At 37.3% G+C, this 20,036-nt stretch overlaps 1 protein-coding gene and 1 long non-coding RNA gene across 4 annotated transcripts in view; one reads left to right on the forward strand and one right to left on the reverse strand.

Annotated features, from left to right (window-relative positions):
• LOC130151445 (uncharacterized) lies at positions 1 to 19,675 on the forward strand. Its single transcript, XR_008822574.1, has 4 exons — positions 1 to 1,334; positions 1,780 to 1,926; positions 2,311 to 2,427; positions 16,354 to 19,675. It is a non-coding gene; the product is annotated as an uncharacterized LOC130151445 (long non-coding RNA).
• Positions 1 to 20,036, reverse strand: part of PACRG (parkin coregulated) — a 251,223-nt gene that overhangs the window by 757 nt on the left and 230,430 nt on the right. The gene's annotated exons all lie outside the window — the stretch shown is intronic.

Here is a 20,036-nt window from a genome sequence, read left to right on the forward strand (position 1 = left end):
TAAAACAGAAAGAAACAAGAATTATATTAATTTTACTGTTATGCTTTGAAATGATGACAGGATATTGCAATTGCTGGTCAGTCACTGTGCCTCTATTAGAAACTTCACTCTGTTGCACTAAACGGAGCTGAATTTGAAAACAGGATGGTTTTGGTATCTCTTTAAGGCGCTGCTCAGGCTCCGATTTCATATGCCTTCAAAATTTATGTACTCGTTAACTTCAGTAGCTAAGCAAAAATCCAAATAACAATAAAGCAAACATTCTTTTATAAGATGAACATGGACTCTCTCTTACACTGTTAATCTCTTAAAACCATTACTTCTTTATTTCTAATATTGTTTATTTAGGACAAAATTCTACTGCCAGAGGCATGAATGCTTATCTACAAAATGTGACTTAAGCTAGACTCGTTATGGTTTGAAATCTTAAACAGGTATTGTTTTGGGATTGTTCCATGTTCCATCATATTCACACACTTATGTTGTTTCTGTTAGAGGAGATGTCATGTGGCCTAAAAGAGAGATTTGCAATATAAAACAGCTCTCATTCAATTTCTGCTCCCTGAAAAATGTGCAAAATTAAGTCAGTGTCAAAAGGACAAAGTACTGTGGCCCCCAGATGCAGTAACATTTACTGCTGCTTTCTCTAACACGGACTAGAAGGGTGACACACATCCATATGGACGTAGCATAATTCTTTAAAAAAGTCAGCGTGAACAACTGTAACAGAAAATACAAGAATAAGAAACAACTTCACCTGCAATGATGCTCAGAGATTTAAAGGAGGAAAATATATTTCATTTTGGTTTAGATCAATATTCTGAAAACTATCTTAATATGGATATATTCCAAGACTTAGGTGAAAAAATAATTTGGTAGGAGCATAATGTACTCAGATCGGGTGCAATATAGTGGCCAAGTTCAGCGGCTGTTACAGTGCTGTAGGACAGTCCACATGCAATCCCTCAGTGGTCTCACTCTGGGCAGTGGTGGCAATGTGCCCAGGTCATACATTCAGCATCCCCAATAATGCTGCTTGCTTATTGACACTCTCAGCCAGCCAGCAAAGGACATATTTCTCAAGATAATGCAAGCAACTTCTTGGGTAGTGCCTGGTTTCACATTAGAAACTCAGCACACATGAGGGCAAGGGTAGATTTTGACCCCACTGCTGCCTCCACATCTCCAGGTCAGGGGCATGTAGGTGTACAACTGCACCCATCCTCACATCCTCTCCTGGATCTAAGCCCAAGGATCTGGATTTGAAGTTTTTGACTTTGTTGCCAGTAAAAACTGAAGAACCATGCTCATGAAGAAGGAGCTGATGACAACGGGTAAAAATCATCCTTTTGCTGTATTTTCCTGTAAAATATCAGATTGCACTCCAAGTTCACTATGTGTATATCAATTTGTCAAACTGCTGACACACATTTGTGTCACTTTGCTTTTTGTAAAATGTTTACACAAATACAGATGGGACAAACAAGGACTGGCCTTCTGAGTGAAAAGGCAGTAAATTTTGAGATAATTACTCTCAAGCATACAAATACTTTCTTGTATATTAACTGTTTATTTCACTGACATGAGAAGCCAGGGTTGTGACATCAAAATTTACTACAATGAATTTACTGTAATGTTAGAAATAACAGATTATGAGAATGCACAGAAAACACCAAGAGCTATTAAATAAAAGGATTGGCTTATACAGAATACAAATGCAAAAAGCCTAGCACATCACAACTGAGAGCAATTTAGTCTACACATGGTTTGCTTTTGCAGGAAACAACTGAGATCGACTGTGCCTCATCACTTGTGTTGCATGTGCACTGCCAGCACTCCCCAGAACACCTGGAGGTATTTCTGATTTCACTGGTTTGAGCAACAAAACCCCTGAACCTTGACCTAAGTCTTGGCAAATATGTAAAGGTATTACCAACTTTCCAACCATTTGTCTATTACCTGTTATTTTAAGCCTACACACAGGCTTTGCTAATGAGCTTACACAGCTTTCATAGTTCTTTCAAAGACGTAGTAAAAACCTCAGCTTTCTGGGAGTAATAGTAATACATTGCTAAGCAAGTTTTGAGGAGGCTGACAAGATGCTATGATAATGCTGGTAGCGGAGGTATTTTCCAGAATCCCATGTTACAGCCTTTATTATAGAACATAGTCTGTACACTATATGATGCCTTAGATGCTTGATTAAATGGTGCCTAAGAGAATGAGGCAATGATAAAGGAAATAGTCTGTAAGGGAAGACTGAATGTGTGATGTGCAGATTGTCATTACGTTTGTTTTTTTTTCCTACAGACCATCTGTGCTATATGAAGGTTTGTATCCTCAAGACAGCCGTAATTCACATTGATGCCATGACACAAACTACAATCAACAGTACCAGAAAGGTTATGTCAGCATCGAGGTCACCTGGTAAGTACTAAAACAGCTATCCTATGCAGTTATAAGAATTAACAAATCTTTCAGACAAAAAAGATAATCATTAACCCAACAGGACAACATCTACTAAATGGATGAGTCAGAATGATCTTCCCAATGCACCTAAGGGTAAATATCTAGTCATAATAATAATGATGATTAGTTGGAAAAAATTAGCTACCGAAGTATGGCAGTCTCTGCATGCCCTTCTCTCATTTGACTTTATTTCCAAGCCAGTTTGCCTGAGAAGCTGACTTTGTCAGCTACAAAAATGCTGCACATGTAAAGTGTGAACATGGATCTGATTCGAGCTCTTTATGAAGCTGTCCTTTGTGAGGGAGAATAAATCAACATGAAAACGCTAGGAAGCACATTTGTCATATCTTTGTCTTAAAGTGAGATGTCTGGCAAATTCAGCATGCATCAAGAACACTTTTCAGAGCAAATGTTTCTGTGTTTAGAAGAAATACATTGAAGGAATACTAATACAAATCTAGAGGACTACAATGAGGAAAAGATCTCATTTTGCCTTCCTGGATCAAAAAGTTAGTTCCCAGTCTCCTAGATCATGCATCAAGGGTTTCATGGTCCTTAAAGTGAAGTGAAAAGCTTTGCACCTGTCAAGACCTGTGCGGGCTGATGAAATCACCCAGCATGCCAAGCCCTGGTGCGGCGCTCCCTGCCCTGCCTTCAGCGCTGTCGGTGCCAGCTGCCGTAGCCGAGGAAGCCCCGCTCAGACCTTCAGGGACTGAACTCAGTGCTTGGCAGGGAATGGAGAAGGGTTTGAATTTTGCTTTAAAACCTGATTTGTATTTGAGTCTAGACATGCTTCTAGTCATGATTCAGGATATTAAAGAAACTCTAGTGTTATTTGTATTCCATCTCATTGCGTTTCAAAATTTCACGAGGCTAATGCTGCAAATACAAAATTGTATCACATTAAAGGGCAAGCAAGTTTCTGTCAATACATTTAGAGCTTGATATGGCAGTTTTGATGTCCTAGAGTGGATAAGAAAGGTAAACAACCCCTAAAGCTCAGTCAGACCTATTCCTATCTCCGGACGTTTGTTAGCATCTGAAAGTGTTCGAGATATTCTTTCAGTTTACTAATTTTCACTTCAAGGCAGGCCAGATCTTGAAAAGAGGGGGTTTAATACCCCAAATATGCCATCGTACCTCTCTGGAGGTACCTCACAGACACCAGATCTGGCTCCTGGTGGTGGTTGTTCCCAAGGTTCTGCTTCACAGAAAGCACAAAATAAATCCAGAGCTTCATACACCTGTTACTGTAGGGATGTCATAGATCTTGGGATATTAGAATTTTCCCAAATGTTAAGAGTCTGACAAATGCTTATTGTTAGAGTACAGAATAATACTTAAAAAGACATTTCTGAAGAGACTGAGAAGGAAACCTCATGTGCCCAGCTTAAGCAGTTTTCAGTCAAATTGTAACTCAAAGGCCATTCCTTTATTCTTTACTGATGAAGTTTTAAGTGCATTTATACGCACACATATATTTCAGCTTGTATCAAAACAAGTGGGTCCTAGCAGAAGTTTTTGAACTACTACTAGTTAAAAACAGAGCGCTCTTGTTTAATGGTTTTGGGGGTTTTTTTGTACACAAATTGATAAAACCATTTGGAAAGATGATAGGCATCGTTCCTCCCTTTTTGAATCCTGAGAAACAGAGATACAGTGTCTTGGAACAAGTCATGGGAGGAATCAGTCACCGATCATGCTTTTTGACTTTTTATTGTAGATGATGAAAATAAAACACAGGTAAAATAGAACTACAGGAAAATAATTTTTAAGCTGCTCAGTTCGTCCTAGTTAAACCCACAGGTATTTTCAGCAATTAAAATGATTACAGGAATCCAGCACGCTAACCATTAAACTGAGTAGGATTTTTACTTAAAAAACCCAACAGTAATAGGATTGTAAAGTGCAGATATATTTCTCAGTATTGAACTGTATTTCTATAGTAAAGCTTGTCACGGAACAACATACAGTTAAGCAGTACAAACTAGCATTATAATATTTGGTGGAAAATTTCAGGACTTTTTTCTTCTAGGAGTCAGCATCAATACCAGGAAATAAATGAAAGCTGATTTCAGCTATAGATTGACATGCATCTATGACAGCATCCACATCGCATAGGTTCACTGCTCAGGTACAGTTCAGAGCTTAATTGATTTTTTAAACTCCTCTCGTTAGGATTAGTTTAATTGTCATAAAAGGTGTTGGCTTCCTGACCCAGTGGAAAATGAAAGCCCCTGATGAGTCAGTGTGGCGAGAGGGAGGAGGGCTCCTCTGCACCGCTCCTCTTGCCGTGACTCAGAGCTGTGCTTTGAAATTGCCAGCTCCAGGAAGCATGAGGTAGTTCGGTCTCCCTGTTCATTTAATTGAAGTCTATGAAAAGTCACAGGGTAAGACTCTAAAAACCCCCTGTCTGCTAAAAAAGAGAGAGATTGCCGGTTAACTTCATTCAGGTGAAGGAAGAGCCACCAGGAGGTTATGACTACTGGTCGTTATTAACCCAGACAGAACACCCAGTGTTCCATTCTTGAGGGCTCAGAGCAATGTGAGCACCAGCTCCAAATGTTTCTTAGGACACGTCTAGATTATATGTACACAGAAGCGCAAACTGGCCTCACGCAGGCCAGTCCCAAAGCTAGAGCACTGGAAAGATGAGCTCATAGAGTAATTTATGTTGGAAGGAACCTCTGGAGCCGTTGGGTCCAAATGCCCTGCTCAAAGTCAGCTCCATTTTCAAAGTTAGGTCAGGTTGCTCAGGGTGAAATATCTGTAGCTGCTCAGCGCAGAGTAATCCCAGAACAAGAAATGGTGCAGAGATCCCCTGGAGCTGGCACAGCTTTTCACCAGCCATTTCAAATGTGATGAAGGGAAGTGCTACTCCTGAAATATTAAAACGCATTTGGAAAAGGAGGATTTGCTGAAGTCACAAACTTCACAGGGAGAATTATTACCTGTTTTGATACAAAACAAACTTAAACTTCTAGCATGGTAACAGATTCTAACCTGCATACGTAATGTTGCTTCTGAAAGCTTAATCATATACTGAAGAAAGAGACATAGATTTGACTGAAAAATTAATAAAATTTCATTAACACTCTGATTTGAAACTATGAAAACATAATTTTTAAAATTATTAACATGTATCTTTCAAAACACTGTAAAACATTAAAGGTGAAAGTATTAATATACCTCAAGGAGACCAAATCTTTGAATATGCACAGACCTGTTTTTTGACACTATCAACACTTAAGAGTTCCTTGTCTTTTGCTTTACTTGGCTTTTCCTTCTATTTTTCATCACTAGTACAGAGTGTTTATTGCTTTACAATGCTACAATACTGCAGAGATTGCAGAAGAATGTTTCAATCCAAGAAGAAACATGTATGCTTGGAATTCTAAAAGAACACTCTTACAGAGATGTTTCTGCTTATCATAGGTCTTAGAAAAAAACAATTTTATACTTTTGATATAAATCAGCTAGGTATTATCTATCTAAGATGCTTCCAAGATTTCCTTGATTCTCATTGAAGGTATTTTGCTTTAGCATAAAATACAGATTCTGTCTAAAGTTATCTTCCATATGCAGCTAGCTTTTAGTTATTTCATAAATTAGCATTTATTTTAAAATGTAAGTGCTGTTACTATAAATACTGTTCAGAAAGTCAACAATTCAGTAAGTGGAGGAAGTGCTCTGATTGGAAAGGAAGCATTTGACTGACTTACAATGTTTTACTAATGATGTAAGCCTACTAGAGATAGCTGTAACTACTTGTAAATTGCTGCAGTATAAAAAAACCCCCAAAGCCAACAAACCAAAAAAAAACAACTGAAAATGAGCCAAGACAGCAGCTGTTATCACAGTTTTCCATTTCCAGGAAATGTTCGCAACATCAGATGTAATCCTTTCTAAGCCCAGAACTTTTTTTTTTTCTTTTTTCAAATAGAATTACAAAACCAAAAAAGAAATCACAGCTTTTGTAACAAATTATATTAGCAAACTCTTTGACCAATAAAGTAAAAAATAAGAGAATATTGTTGTGGTTTTTTTCCTCTATAAGTACTTAAACTTCTCCAATAAATTTAGACTTTGAAGTTTGCCTATGTTTGTGCTACTGATCAATATCAAACAAAGTAGTATTAAATAATCTTAGATAAACAACGTGCTCAACAGGGGAACAGAACCTGGAGGCTGAGATCTCTGTGGCCTTGGTACACTGTTTGCTGTTCAAAAATGATACATTAGTCACAAATCATGCTTAAAATGCAAGAAAAGTTACACTGCTTACATGAATCTGATGTTCTTCCAGTTGTTTTGAGTGTATATAAGCTAGTACAAAGTAAATACTATTTTTTAGCTGGAAATCATGTGTGTGTATGCAAAATTTGCATAGCTTCGCTGGACTGATGTGAAATATATCTGTTCATCACATTAATTTCTCATCCAAATATAGCATAATTAACCTGAAAAGAATTAAAAGAAAACCAAATCTTTGTATATGTGTGGAATAAACATAAATTATTTTTTAATTTAATTCACAGTGACAAAGCTTAAAGTCCCCAAATCCTTTAAAGATCGTTGACTTCAACATGAAATGCAATCCTACAACAGCCAATTTTTAACATTGAGTTTATTCATACTTAAACTCAAGGTGCTTGACAATCCACCCTCCTTCCCCCACTGGAAGATTTTCATTAATATAATCAAAATCCTTTTAAGGAAAATCCCTAGCTTTTTCTTTACAAGCAAAAAGCTCAGTAATTTATTACTTTGTGTTAATAACTGTTGGTATGTTTGTACATCTGTCACATAGTAATGGAATTTGTCCTGTCTAAATTCACTGTTTAAAGTCATTGCCATTTAAAGACCCTATTTGGTATAGCTTGCCCATCAAAAATTTCATTGACAACTAAATGATTTCGAAGACTGCTTCCATAACTTTGTGACAGAAGGGTGAGGCCTTTATTGTCATTGGAATGCAACCATACAAAAACTAGGTCAATGTATTAAAAAAATCCCATCAAAATTATGGGAGCAAGTTGTTAGATATGCCTATAAGTTGCTGGATATGCCTGACATTGCCAGTTTTCTAGTTTTTCTGTTCTCTAATTAAGCGAAATAGCCAAGAACCCAAAGTCAACAGAGGGTGTTTTAGCAGAGATTTGAGAAGGGACAAGGAGATGAAAGCTATGAATGAATATGTGGGTTTGCCAAGATATCTTTCACTGCTGTGGGACAAGGACAGAATTTATGCAGTTTAAAGGACAGCTAGCACTGAAACTGGAATGTGCTTTTTTATCCTCAAGCCAGACAGAAAGGAACACTCTGCTCCCCTAAATATCTATACTACAAGCATAAGGATGTCTCCTTAAATTTTTGTAATACATATTTTTTTAAGTAAATTGACTAATCTGATTACTGTTTCTTTCTGACTTTTTCCAGTTGGATCAGCACATATCACAGATTAAAAAAAAAATAAATAAAAATTACTTTCCCAAGATAGGAATTTGCATTCCTTTTATGGTGAACATGAAGGACATAAAAATAAATACTTATCAAAAGCTAGTTAACAGCTATTCATTTTATATTAAGAAAAGCATACATTTGAATTTATTACAGCTTTTCAAGCAAACAGAAAAAAGCCAATTTTTATACAACTAAAATGTATCATAGTGTGTAGTCTTTACTTACAAGAATGTCAAACAGATAAAAAAGAAAAATTGTGTCCCCTAAGTGTGGTCTTTTGCAGATTCACAGCTTTTGAATTGTGAAAGTTGAAGCCTTTTGAAAGCAATATAGGAACCGCATATACACAACATATGGTCTGATTTTTGATTTTTTTTAAAGCTTCGGGAATCTTTAACAAAACTGTCTCGTATTTATCTTTTCCAACATTTTCCTTGCATTAAGTGTGAAGTTAAGTGAATAAGAACAACCACTTCATTAGTGACTCTAAATGGAAAACCTGATCTAGTGGAAGGTGTACCAGCCCGTGGCAGGGGAGTTGAAACTAGATGCTCTTTAAGGTCCCTTCCAAACGAAGCCTTCTATGATTCTATGATTCTTGTTGTTTAAATTATACTGACACCTTTTGTTGCTTAACCTGTGATTCAAAAGGGACCCAAGTATGAAGAAAGCAAGAGGCTCAGCAGCATCCAGCCCAACGTGCTGAATGACTGAGGTTTTCTCACAATAAAATGAATTTAATAAGGAAAGCTGTAATGCTTTGGGAATCATAGAACCACAGAATCATTTAGGATGGAAAAGACCTTTAAGATCATCGAGTCCAACCATTAACACAGCCCTGCCAAGCCCACCACTAAACCATGTCCCAAACTGCCACATCTACATGTCTTTTAAACACCTCCAGGGATGGTGACTCAACCACTTCCCTGGGCAGCCTGTTCCGATGGTGACAACATTTTGAATGAAGATTTTCCTAATATCCAATCTAAACCTCCTCTGGCACAGCTTGAGACCATTTCTTCTTGTCCCGTCACTTGTTACTTGGGAGAAGAGACTGACCCCCACCTCCCTACAGCCTCCTGTCAGGTAGTTGTAGAGAGTGACAAGGTCCCCCCTGAACCTCCTTTTGTCTGGGTTAAACAACCCCAGTTCCCTCAGCTGCTCCTCATCAGACTTGTGCTCCAGACCCTTCCTCAGCTCCATCGCCCGTCTCTGGACACACTTCAGCACCTCTACATCCCTCCTGTAGTGAGAGGCCCAAAACTGAACACAGTATTCGAGGTGTGGCCTCACCAGTGCCAAGTACAGGGGCACCATCACTTCTCTAGTCCTGCTGGCCACACTGTTTCAGATACAAATCTGGACACTGTTGGCCTTCTTGGCCACCTGGGCACACTGCTGGCTCATGCTCAGCTGGTTGTTGACCAGCACCCCCAGGCCCTTTCCCACCAGGCACTTTCCAGCCACTGTTCCCCAGGTCTGTAGCGCTGTGTGGGGTTGGTGTGACCCAAGTGCAGGACCCGGCACTTGCCCTTCTTGAACCTCATACAATTGGCCTCGGCCCATCGGCCCAGCCTGTCCAGATCCCCCTGCAGAGCCCTCCTGCCCTCAGGCAGATCAACACTCCCCCCAGCTTGGTGTCATTGGCAAACTTACTGAGGGTGCACTCAATCCTTTTGTCCATATCATTGACAAAGGTATTAAATAGAACTAACGCCAGTACTGAGCCCTGGGGAACACCATTGGTATTAACTCCATTCACCACCACTCTTTGGGCTTGGCCATTCAGCCAGTTATTTACCCAGCAAACAGTGCACCTGCCTAAGCCACGAGCAGCCAGTTTCTCCAGGAGAATGCTGTGGGAAATGGTGGCAAAGGCTTTACTAAAGCCTAGGTAGACAACACCCACGGCCTTTCTCTCGCAGGACCTGCCTTTCATAAACCAGTGCTGACTGGGTCTGATTGCCTGGTAGTCCTCTACGTGGCGTGTGATAGAGCTCAAGTTGATCTGCTCCATAACCTTCCCTGGCACCGAGGTCAGACTGACAGGCCTGTAGTTCCCTAGATCCACCTTCCAGCCCTTCTTGTAGGTGGAGGAAATAAAGATACATGCAAAAAAGCCAGTATCTCAGATTATAGAAACTTACTCTTCTTGTACATCACTTCAGTCTTCTGAAGCGATTCTTGAAGAGACTGTATGTTGAATGCCAAGAAGACACTTCTGTATTCTGTGGTACACACATTATTGAGGACATACTATTACTAGCATGACACTATAGCTGAACAAAAAGAAAATACAGCAGATGGTCATCCCAAACAACTTAACCTTTGCATCTTTTTGTGATTTGAAATTATTAAGCAGTAAGCTGAAGAAAGAGTTATGTGAGGAATGGGGATGAGAGTTCTCCAGTATAGCTTACTGAGTTCTTCAAATCTTGTTCTGCCATAAGCTAATTTTGTAAATATTATTTTAAATATTGGCATTTAAATACTTCCTTTACAGAAACCTTTAGCACTTTTTACTGATATTAAATGAACTGAGAAACCATGTGTTTCTCTGAACATGTATTTTTCCTGAGATAAATCAGTGAAAGGGAGATTGGTTGGTGGCACATTGTGAAACTTGCATAGCCCACCTCAATGGTTACTAAAAGTCAAACATCTCAGGTACAACTGCTTATTTATCTACCTTGTCATCAAGACTGCAGGGACTCAAATAGTGCAGCATGCTGGTACTGTGAGCTTCTGAATTGTCTATTTTAATTTGTCTAAGAAGAACCACTTAGCTGAAATTGAAAAAAAAAAAACCACAACAAAACCAACCAAAAACCAGAAAGAAACTGAATTGCAATGGTAGTTTAAATTACTCTTCTGATAACATCAGTATGTATGGACAAAGGCAAGATATTTACATGTTTTTCCAGTAACCTGATGCAGTGCTTAGACCACCTACTGAGATTTAGCAGACTGACACACTCTTGCAATACACAGCAAAACCATTTGGGTTTTTGCCACTTATGCAACTTGTGTATGATTACTTCGTTTACTATCCAATATAAAATCATTATTTACTATGCCGCTATAGGTATCATAGACTCTAGACTGTTTTTAAAAAGTACACCTAACTTTTTTACAAAGGTATTGCAGTGTTAAATTATTAAAACACAAGCGTTTTATCGATGCTTAAATACAATTGTTCAGAACAAAGAAGTAATTGCACACAACACAATAGGATGGGAAATAGCATTTTTTTTAGATAAAACTATTATTCATATATATTACAATATGTTAATAGAAAAAAATTCTCTAAAATTATATACTTATTTTATTTTGCTTCATTAATTTTGTTCATTATTTTAAGAAAATGGTATTGTTCCAGTAAGAACTGCTAATTCAGTACCTTTTTCCTCATTCCAGATAGTATTTTTCTGAAAAAATAAAAAGTGATCATAGGTCCTAGTTGTTGGAGAAAGAATTAAGGGTATATTTTTCTGATTTATAGTGTCCATGATACAATTTTTGTGTTGGCATGTATGAATATAGCAAAAAATAATGCTGCTATTTCTCACATCACACCTGACGAACTGCAATCATCCATAAACACTTAATCTCTTAAGGCTGTACTTGTTTTTACACATTTACTGAAAAAGGCCTTTAAACTTATCTGTTCTGGGACTATGTGTAGAAGTAAAAATGGCTTTTATGAGTGTCAACAGGATATATGACATGCTCAGCAGGGTAAATTGGACCCTGGTTAACACTAGTAATACCTTTATGATATCTGTATAGGTGTCATCATGTAGAAAATATCCAACTGCTAACAATGCAGCACTTCTAGTTCAGTTTGTAACACTTTTCTTAATAGCCTTTCACTTCACTGCAAGAAGTAGTGAACCTGAACAGTAAAGCTTGAAAAAGAATCTTTGCTTCTCAGATGAATTTGTATTTGCCTGTCCTAAACTGCTGAAAATATTATGTATCTACAGGCTGATGGCAGTGTTCTAGTTACAGCAAGTTCATCTCCCTTGCAGTGGTCATTTGAGTGTTTGCTATTCTCACATGTTGCTGTGCCAGAGCAGTAAGGCACAGAACTAGAAAATTTTTAACTTGCTATTCTCCAGCCAATCCTGGCAAATATGACCACTTACATTCTCCAACATGTAGCTAAAGCAAGCTACATTTGGTAATTGCATTCTTAATTTTTTTATTCATCATTCACCTGTCTTACAGCCTTTCCAGCCCTGGTGCCTGACAAGCCTATAACTGTTCATCTTCAGAAGGAAAACAGCTCATAAACACACACGCACAAATGTCAGGACAGGGAGGAAGAGTCAAGGGAACCAAGTAATAGGGTTGAATGCTCTTGGTCAACTCAGGCTAGCCTAGAGGTTTATAACCAGCAGCCAAAAAACCAGTTAAATAGCGTGGCAGAGCCCAATGTGGTTGAATATTTGTAACTTTGCATTTTCATGTATTATAATGAACAGAAGTAAAAAACTGTCAAGAAAATTCTTCCCTGGCAACTTAAATATGCTTTCTCACACTTGGATGATTTGAGAATACATGCACACATTCTAACTAGCTTTACATTAATAACAATGAGATGGCCATTCCTATCAAGGAAAGTAATGAGGGCATTTTTTTGGATAAATTTGGAACACATTGAAAAGATAACCTGTAAGACAGCATGACTATTATCAAAGTGGAACATATTTCAAGAGTAATACTCTCTTGCAGTTTTCCTGAAATGCTTCTTGCTCCGTGGATAGGGTCAGCCTCCAGAGGAAAGGGAGAAGTAACATCTCACAATATTTCTTTATCGCCTCCCTCCAGAAGGCCACAGACGGCTGTTTCACCTCTTACATTGTTCAATGCTAATCACTGCGGTGAGTTTACTGGTCTCTGATCCAACTCTGCAGCTGCAGTGCTGAATTGGTACCTATGGAAGCACTAACTCAGGAGTAACAAACTCTGCTTCAGAAAATTATCACTGAGCATTTTTGGACAAAAGCAGCTAGTGCAGAATGATGACTTTTGAAAGAAACTAGGGGATGTTATTTTAAGGGAAAAGAATAACATATACTGGTTTCCATAAATTCATGTGAACAAAATTATTCATGAGTCACCAAGAAATTTCACCACTGAATGGCAATATCTGGAAAGTTCTTCCTGAATCACTTAGCCTACCACAGCCAAAGTTTATTGAGTGCTTCACTGATAAGTAAAAAGTGGAGGAAGGGAAGCCATTTGGCTAGTTAATGTTCTTAAGTATGCTCCATAAAGGTTGCGATTTATATTACTATATGCATTATGGATTAGCATAGTTATTTTGTAGTGTAATTCAAAGTATCCCACTGGATGCCAATAAATGTTACATCTGAGCCTGTTGAGTTTCGGCTGGCATTTTGTAGCAAAACATGGTGAAAAGATAGACAGACTTATCTGCACGTGTGTAGCTAGGACCCAATATCTTTGCTTTACAGTTCTGAGTAAGATTCTCAACTACTTACAAGTTTTCTTCAGGAAATGATTAGAAGGGAATGTCAACCTTATTAGTGTAAGTATAGGGCTCCTACAAGAATGTGTGATATCAGCTTAAGTATTGACTTTTTAAGATAGAGAAGGTGAACTGAAGCTGTTATTAGCTCGTGAGAGGAGAGGTACCTACAGCCTCCCAGTGCTTGAGACCTCTCCTCTTCTATTGTCTTCCTTCCTTTTAATTGTATGGATAAAAAATCATGAACCAGAGATCTCTTGCTGGTTTGGTAATATCCTCATTTTGGAGAGGCATAAACTTTCCTTTCTACTTAACATCAAAAAATGCTGAAAGAGTCAGTAAGTCATTTTAGGCATGCTTGTTATTAGACCTAGTGCCTCAGCCATCTGCCTCAACAGCTCCTGAAACTGCTGATAGTTTTCTGGCAGAGATTATAACCACTGTCACTGAATACTCAGAAGTCATGGAAGAAGTCAGGCTAATATTAGTTTATTTACATATCCTCACTATTGTAATATATTTATATCTAGTGGCTCAGATTGGCTTAAACAGGGGTTATGGTTCTAGCTCTAGGGGAAATGGTACAATAAGAACTTGATTTTATAGGAGAGGAACAACGATAGCACTCACAATTTTCAGCTGACAGACTGACTTCACACGTCCTTGGAAAACAAATGCGAAGAGTCAGGCAGGATTAGAGACACAGGGTAGGAGACAACATCATGGTATAAATCTCTTAAAGTCAGAATGGAAATTTCAGACCAAGTTAGGAATTGTAACACTTAATACCTGTCCCATGGGCTCTGCAGGAGAATCAGTAGAGCTGCACTAGACTTACCTCACCACATAAAGTAGGAGTTACATCCCCAAGAACAGTGTTCAAATGAGTGAAGGGCTGCTGAGTGAGTCCCACAGAGGTAGCAAGTGGGCAACAGCAAGCAGAACAGTGTCTAAATCTTGCTTTTCTTCAAGACTCAAATATTTGCATCCACCTTGGAGCTACAGCCCAGAAATTTTCCTGAGGGTAGATACCTATTGTCATTCCTTCTGGGTAAGACGGTATGATTTCTTTAAAACCAAGTTGTGCCACAAGACAGTAATGATACCTGTTTCCCATGGACGTGTGCTGGTTTTGTGCTACAGGTCTCTGCAGTAATAATTCATTCCCTACAGGTTCTACCAGCTGAAAGATAGTATAAGCTAAGGCTTGTTTTTGTGTTGTATACCCTACCAACGTTTCTCTCATCATGGGCATAAAATTGGACCTCTCCTTTCTACCCAGATGCTTATTTTTCCAGAAACTCTGCCCCTTTTCCAGTTTGACTGAATTTGGAAAACAAGTTTTAAAAGTTATGGGAGTTGAGGTCAGGGGGGAAGAATTACAGAACAGAATAACCTTGTGATCCATTAAGCCTTGCGTTTTTGGAAGTCAGGAAAAAAAAGGTGACTAAGGGCAGCAATGGCTGCCTTAGCTTTAATTGTTTGAAAAGCTGGTGGGGAAGCACCCTTCCGGGAAGCAGGAATGAAGTCCAGCAATGCTGAGCCTATGTGGTTTTAAATCTGCATCTTTCATGATCAGGGAGATTTCACCCAATTATCATATTAGCTACTCATGGAGAAAGGCTCTTCTGACCTCTGTGCTTATGATTTGGCAAGTAAGAAGCTGTGAGACAGACCTTTTGTTAGACTGTGAACACGTGCCAATGTTTTCAGAGGGACCCAAAGGTTAGCACCTGAATCCAATCTTCGGCAGCTACCTGAGCGGGCTGATCCTGAGCCCTTACCAGTTCCCAAATGAAGGCTGCAGTGAGTCAGAACATCTGTACATGAGGCTAGATATTTAAATGCCTAAATACAGAATATATCTACGGTGCCAAGTTTTAAGTGTTTTGACTTGAACTAACTTCCTAACAGATGGTTACTCTGCATCTATCTTCATTTATTTATGGCTGTTTATGTTTTTACAGACATAATAACTGATCTAAAAGTGATAAAAGCGTATTCTTCATCTTTTTATTTCTTTGTATTGCGATAACAGTTAAAGGTGTTATTGTAGGGCACAATCTATATAAATTACATAAAGATGGTGTTTCTGTGTCACACTCACAAGAGTATCTTCCAAATATTCAAGAAAAACTGCTGTGGCCATAAGGCAAAGTGAACAAACATAAGTTAAATGTTGGCATCATCTGTAACCTTGTAAGCTTAAGCAAGATATTACCAAAAAAACCCCAAACCCCCAAAAATTTGAGAAAAAGGCGGAGAAAAGAAAGATAAAGAAGATATTTAACCTTCAGAAAATGGCAATCAACAAAATTAATGCAAAATTTCTCAATAAGATAAATCTTATGCTATATAAAATGCAGTTCTTGGTTTCATAAGCACACAGAGGTCTGATTCAGGAAACTGTCATGCAAGTGTGTAAGTAATTGAAAATTCAGGACTAAAGTGTGTTTATTTATATCAAAGCATTTCCTAACTAAAGAAGCAAGCAGGCAAGGCAAGCGTGTACAAAGTATTAAGAAATGAAGGGCCTAATACTGCTGTGAGCTATATTCGTGCCTCACCATGTGAATCACTGAGTTTCAGAAGACTAAATGAGAGAGGGAGTTAGCTTTTCTTTGCCCACTAAAGTGATTAATTAGCTTATTTTCAATACAAAAAGTACTAGCTATGCTGTTATCTCATAACTTTTTCATAGTACCAAAATTACAAGAGAACAACAGCTATCCATTATCCCTCTAACAGGAAAAGGCACATGTGAACATGAAACACTGTGAGACTTTGGTAAGAAATGTCATGAGAGAGAAAATTTCTCAGCTTTGAAGTTGTATTTATTTATATGTAAGCTGTAATATCGAGGAAAGCAACGTTTGCTGTAATCTTTTTCTTACATCACTGTGACATGTATTTTTAATGCACAGACTTAACTATAACCATCTGAAGAAGATTCAGAAGATCATTACAGTTGCCAACATTTATTAAACAACTTCATGGGTACTGTAACACCACTGCACTTGTACTGAGAAACCAGATCTGGAAGGAAAGACAAGGATATTTTCCCACTGAATGATAAAGATGGTTTATTTCCATAAGCCAAATAAATTTTTCAGGAAACATAAACTAAAAAAATTATTGATGTAGAACAGTTTTTATCGCATCAGCTGTAGAACTCCACTGGGAAAAACGGAAAGGAGAAGCCCTTAGGCCACATTTTGTGTGACCTAATTCTTTCAACGGTATGTTTCTGCAAATTTTTAGGAAGTGACAGCACAAAAGAACAACAGTTCCCATCACGATGTTTTCATGGAATCTCTGCATAACCTCCAAACACCAGACTTTGCACCAACACTACAGTACATAGTTTTGTTGTAGAGTTTAATTACTTTTGGATGTAAATGAGCAGAAAAATAATTATCACACAACCAGCAGAAGAAACTGTTATGCTTCTATAAATTTCTGGTATCCTACTGCTGTGATTGTCAATTTAATACTTCAGTCTATATGCTGCTGCCAGTTAATGATTAGTCTACTACATTTTGGTGAAATTGCTCTCCAGTCAAGGGAAATGAAGTAAAAAGATGAGGGGAGAAAAGAAACTAATATTGTTAAAGTCTAATTAGAGCAGCAGGGCCAGTGCTGGACTTAGCTGTGATGAGGTTGTCTTTCTGTTAAATTCGATACATTGAATTCAGTGAGAGCAAGATCAAATGCCATGATTTGATTTTCGTGGGTGAAGTGTTAATAGGAGTGTGGGTTAACTTTTTTCTCATGTTGTGAAATTGTTTTTTATATTAATGTAAAGCAGAACACATTCATTCTTGTCTCTGAGAGTATATTTCTAAAATGTTCTCATTTACTTTCAGAAGGATTAGCACGACACAATTAATTTTGAAGCAAATCACATTCCTTTCATAAAGAAAAAAATTTGTTCTTTTGACTTCAGCATCATCAGCAATATTCACCAGAACTTTTTAACAGTTTAACAGTTCAACACTTTAACAGTTTCCTATGTCAAACAACCATTTCTTGCTTATATGGTTTTAATTCATGCTGGTTTGTTTTTAAATGAGTACTTGCAGCAAGTGGATATACTTTCATTTAGCAGCTTAAGTTTTTAATTTAACAACTTAAGACCACATTTTAACGATAGTTGATAAAAACATAATAGTTAAAAAATAATGCTTTAAGAATGTAATTGGATTTTATCTGAAAAGAAAGAAAATGTATACCCTGATATGAAACTCTGTTTGTCTCCCCTACAACACCCAGAAATAATATTTCACATATTAATGGCCATTCACAACAGCTTTACTAGCCATATATTCTGAAACGCTTCTGGATCCATGACATGTGAACTCACACTTGGTACAATAACTGTTTATAATAAAACCTATCTGAATGCCCATAAATATATATTGTGGAGAAAGTTTCCATCCCTCAAATAAGAATTTTAATACAGAAAGATCCAAAACATATATAATTTAGATAAGGTAGAATGGCATTTAAAATGAAAAAGGTCAGATGGATTTAATACACATTTTTCACTTTAAATTGTGCACAGAGTATATTTGTAGACCTTTGAAGCTGATGGGAAACGTGAGTGTTTATTCAGCTGGAACTTTAAGTATTTTTATATACAATCATATGTTCCCTGAAATAGTTTAAAGTAACTACTACAAATAAATACTGGGATATTGTACACACTTCTCAAGTATTCCATAAAGCAGATTAAAAATGCAATATGGACATCAATTTCTTAATGTTTCATAGTACCTATTCAATAGTAAAAACCATCAATAGAGTTTTGTATTTGATTTTCTAAAAGAATCACAGTCTCCCCCATTCCTTAATTAGTCCATGAATATAGGGAAAATGCATATGATGCCTGTAGAATTATCTTTTCCATTTAATTCTGCTGTTCTGAGTACTTTAAAAAAAAATCTTTAAATAAACATCCTTAATATAAACATCTATATTGGCAGGAATATTTTCATTGGGGAATAACAGTGAGAGTCCATAATCTCTGATGTCAATAGTTCCATCATGCGGTTTATTTACCTTTAATGTGTGTAACATTCTCAGCTTTCACCTTCCCTAGTGTTTCACAGACATCAGCTCTTATAATAGAGCAATTGTACAAATTCAGATTCCATCAAGACAGAAAATGACCAGAGAAGAAGAGAATACTCTGTTAAATTTTACTACAGTGATCATCTTCCAACATATCACCTTATACTGCGGGATCCTCAAGCTAATTAGGCCATCAAAGCAGTCCGTTTGGATCACTTGGCATTCAGTCAGAGAATGGTGAAATCAGTCATGGATGACGGATTAGTTCACAATTTTGGAAAAGGCCTTTTTCCACCTGAGACCGACTATAAAGCTGTACCCTAGCCAGCTGTACTAAGATTAGGCCATGGCTTTTTCATTGCAAACTACCTGAATGAATTACTGATGTTTACATTACTTTGATGTAAGTCCAACAAACTCTGATTATTGGTATCCTTTAAACTCACCCGGCCAAAGATACAGTCTCTACCCTAAATGTGAAATGTTTTTCCCCTGTACCGCAGGGTACATTTCTCTGTGAGGAGACTGTCATCCTCAGTTGCTCTTTTTTGTGTTAGTCATGAATCTATCAATCTGAAAAACAAAGCTCATGGGAGCAGAATATAGGTTAATTCAATAAACAGAACAAAAGATTTCAGTTTTGCTGTCAGAGGATATTAGATTGACCACAATTCTCTCAGCTTTCAGAACAAAGCTGAAAACTCACTTCAAATTAGTATCCTCATAGTCACTATACAAAGCAGCTAAGAAGCAGAAAATAGGACATGGATCAAGGTGGAAAAGGTGAGGTTAAGAATAAATGAGATTGCTGAGCTATTGTGAGTCTAATTAGTTTTTGGAAAATACTCAAATCCTATGATAGGTAACATTAAAAAAGTCTTATTTATATGAGAAGGTGAGAAATACTTCACCATGGAAAAGTATTTAAGGTTGGGAAATGTTGGTTTAATAGAAAATAAGATAGGAGGGGGATTTTATTTTGTTTATTTACATTTAAATAATCACATTAAGTAATAAATGTTTTGTGGCTGTTACTATAATCACAATTGATTACTTACTAGCAATGGTTTCTGAAAAGGAAAATGTTTTACGTTAAGAAAATGTGCTATTTAAAATGCATGTGTATAGTACTTTGTATTTGTAATAAGATATGGATTATAACTGTGTAATTGACTGACATTCAATTAAAAAGCTTGAAATTAAGTAAAGATGGCTGTGTATTGAACTGTTGCATTTTAGTGCACTTCTGTTGGCAAATCAACAGATAGCTCTTGAACTGTATTATCAAGGGTGTAGAACCATAATTTGAAGAGCAGAGTCTGTAATCAACATGCTTATCTGTCCCTCAGAGCCTCAGAGCTGTTATCTTGAGTGATGCACATTTTGTTTCCATCTTTTGAGCCAAATAGAATCTTTGAAAATATTAGGACAAAATTTTAGATTATTTTTTTCATAAAGTTAAACTACAGCTACCATAAGAAAACTTCTTTGGACTGAACAGCATTTATATGAGCTGAAGATCTGGCCAAATCTA

This window comes from Falco biarmicus, chromosome 6 (genome assembly GCF_023638135.1).
Source record: "Falco biarmicus isolate bFalBia1 chromosome 6, bFalBia1.pri, whole genome shotgun sequence".
Classification (NCBI taxonomy): Eukaryota; Metazoa; Chordata; class Aves; order Falconiformes; family Falconidae; genus Falco; species Falco biarmicus.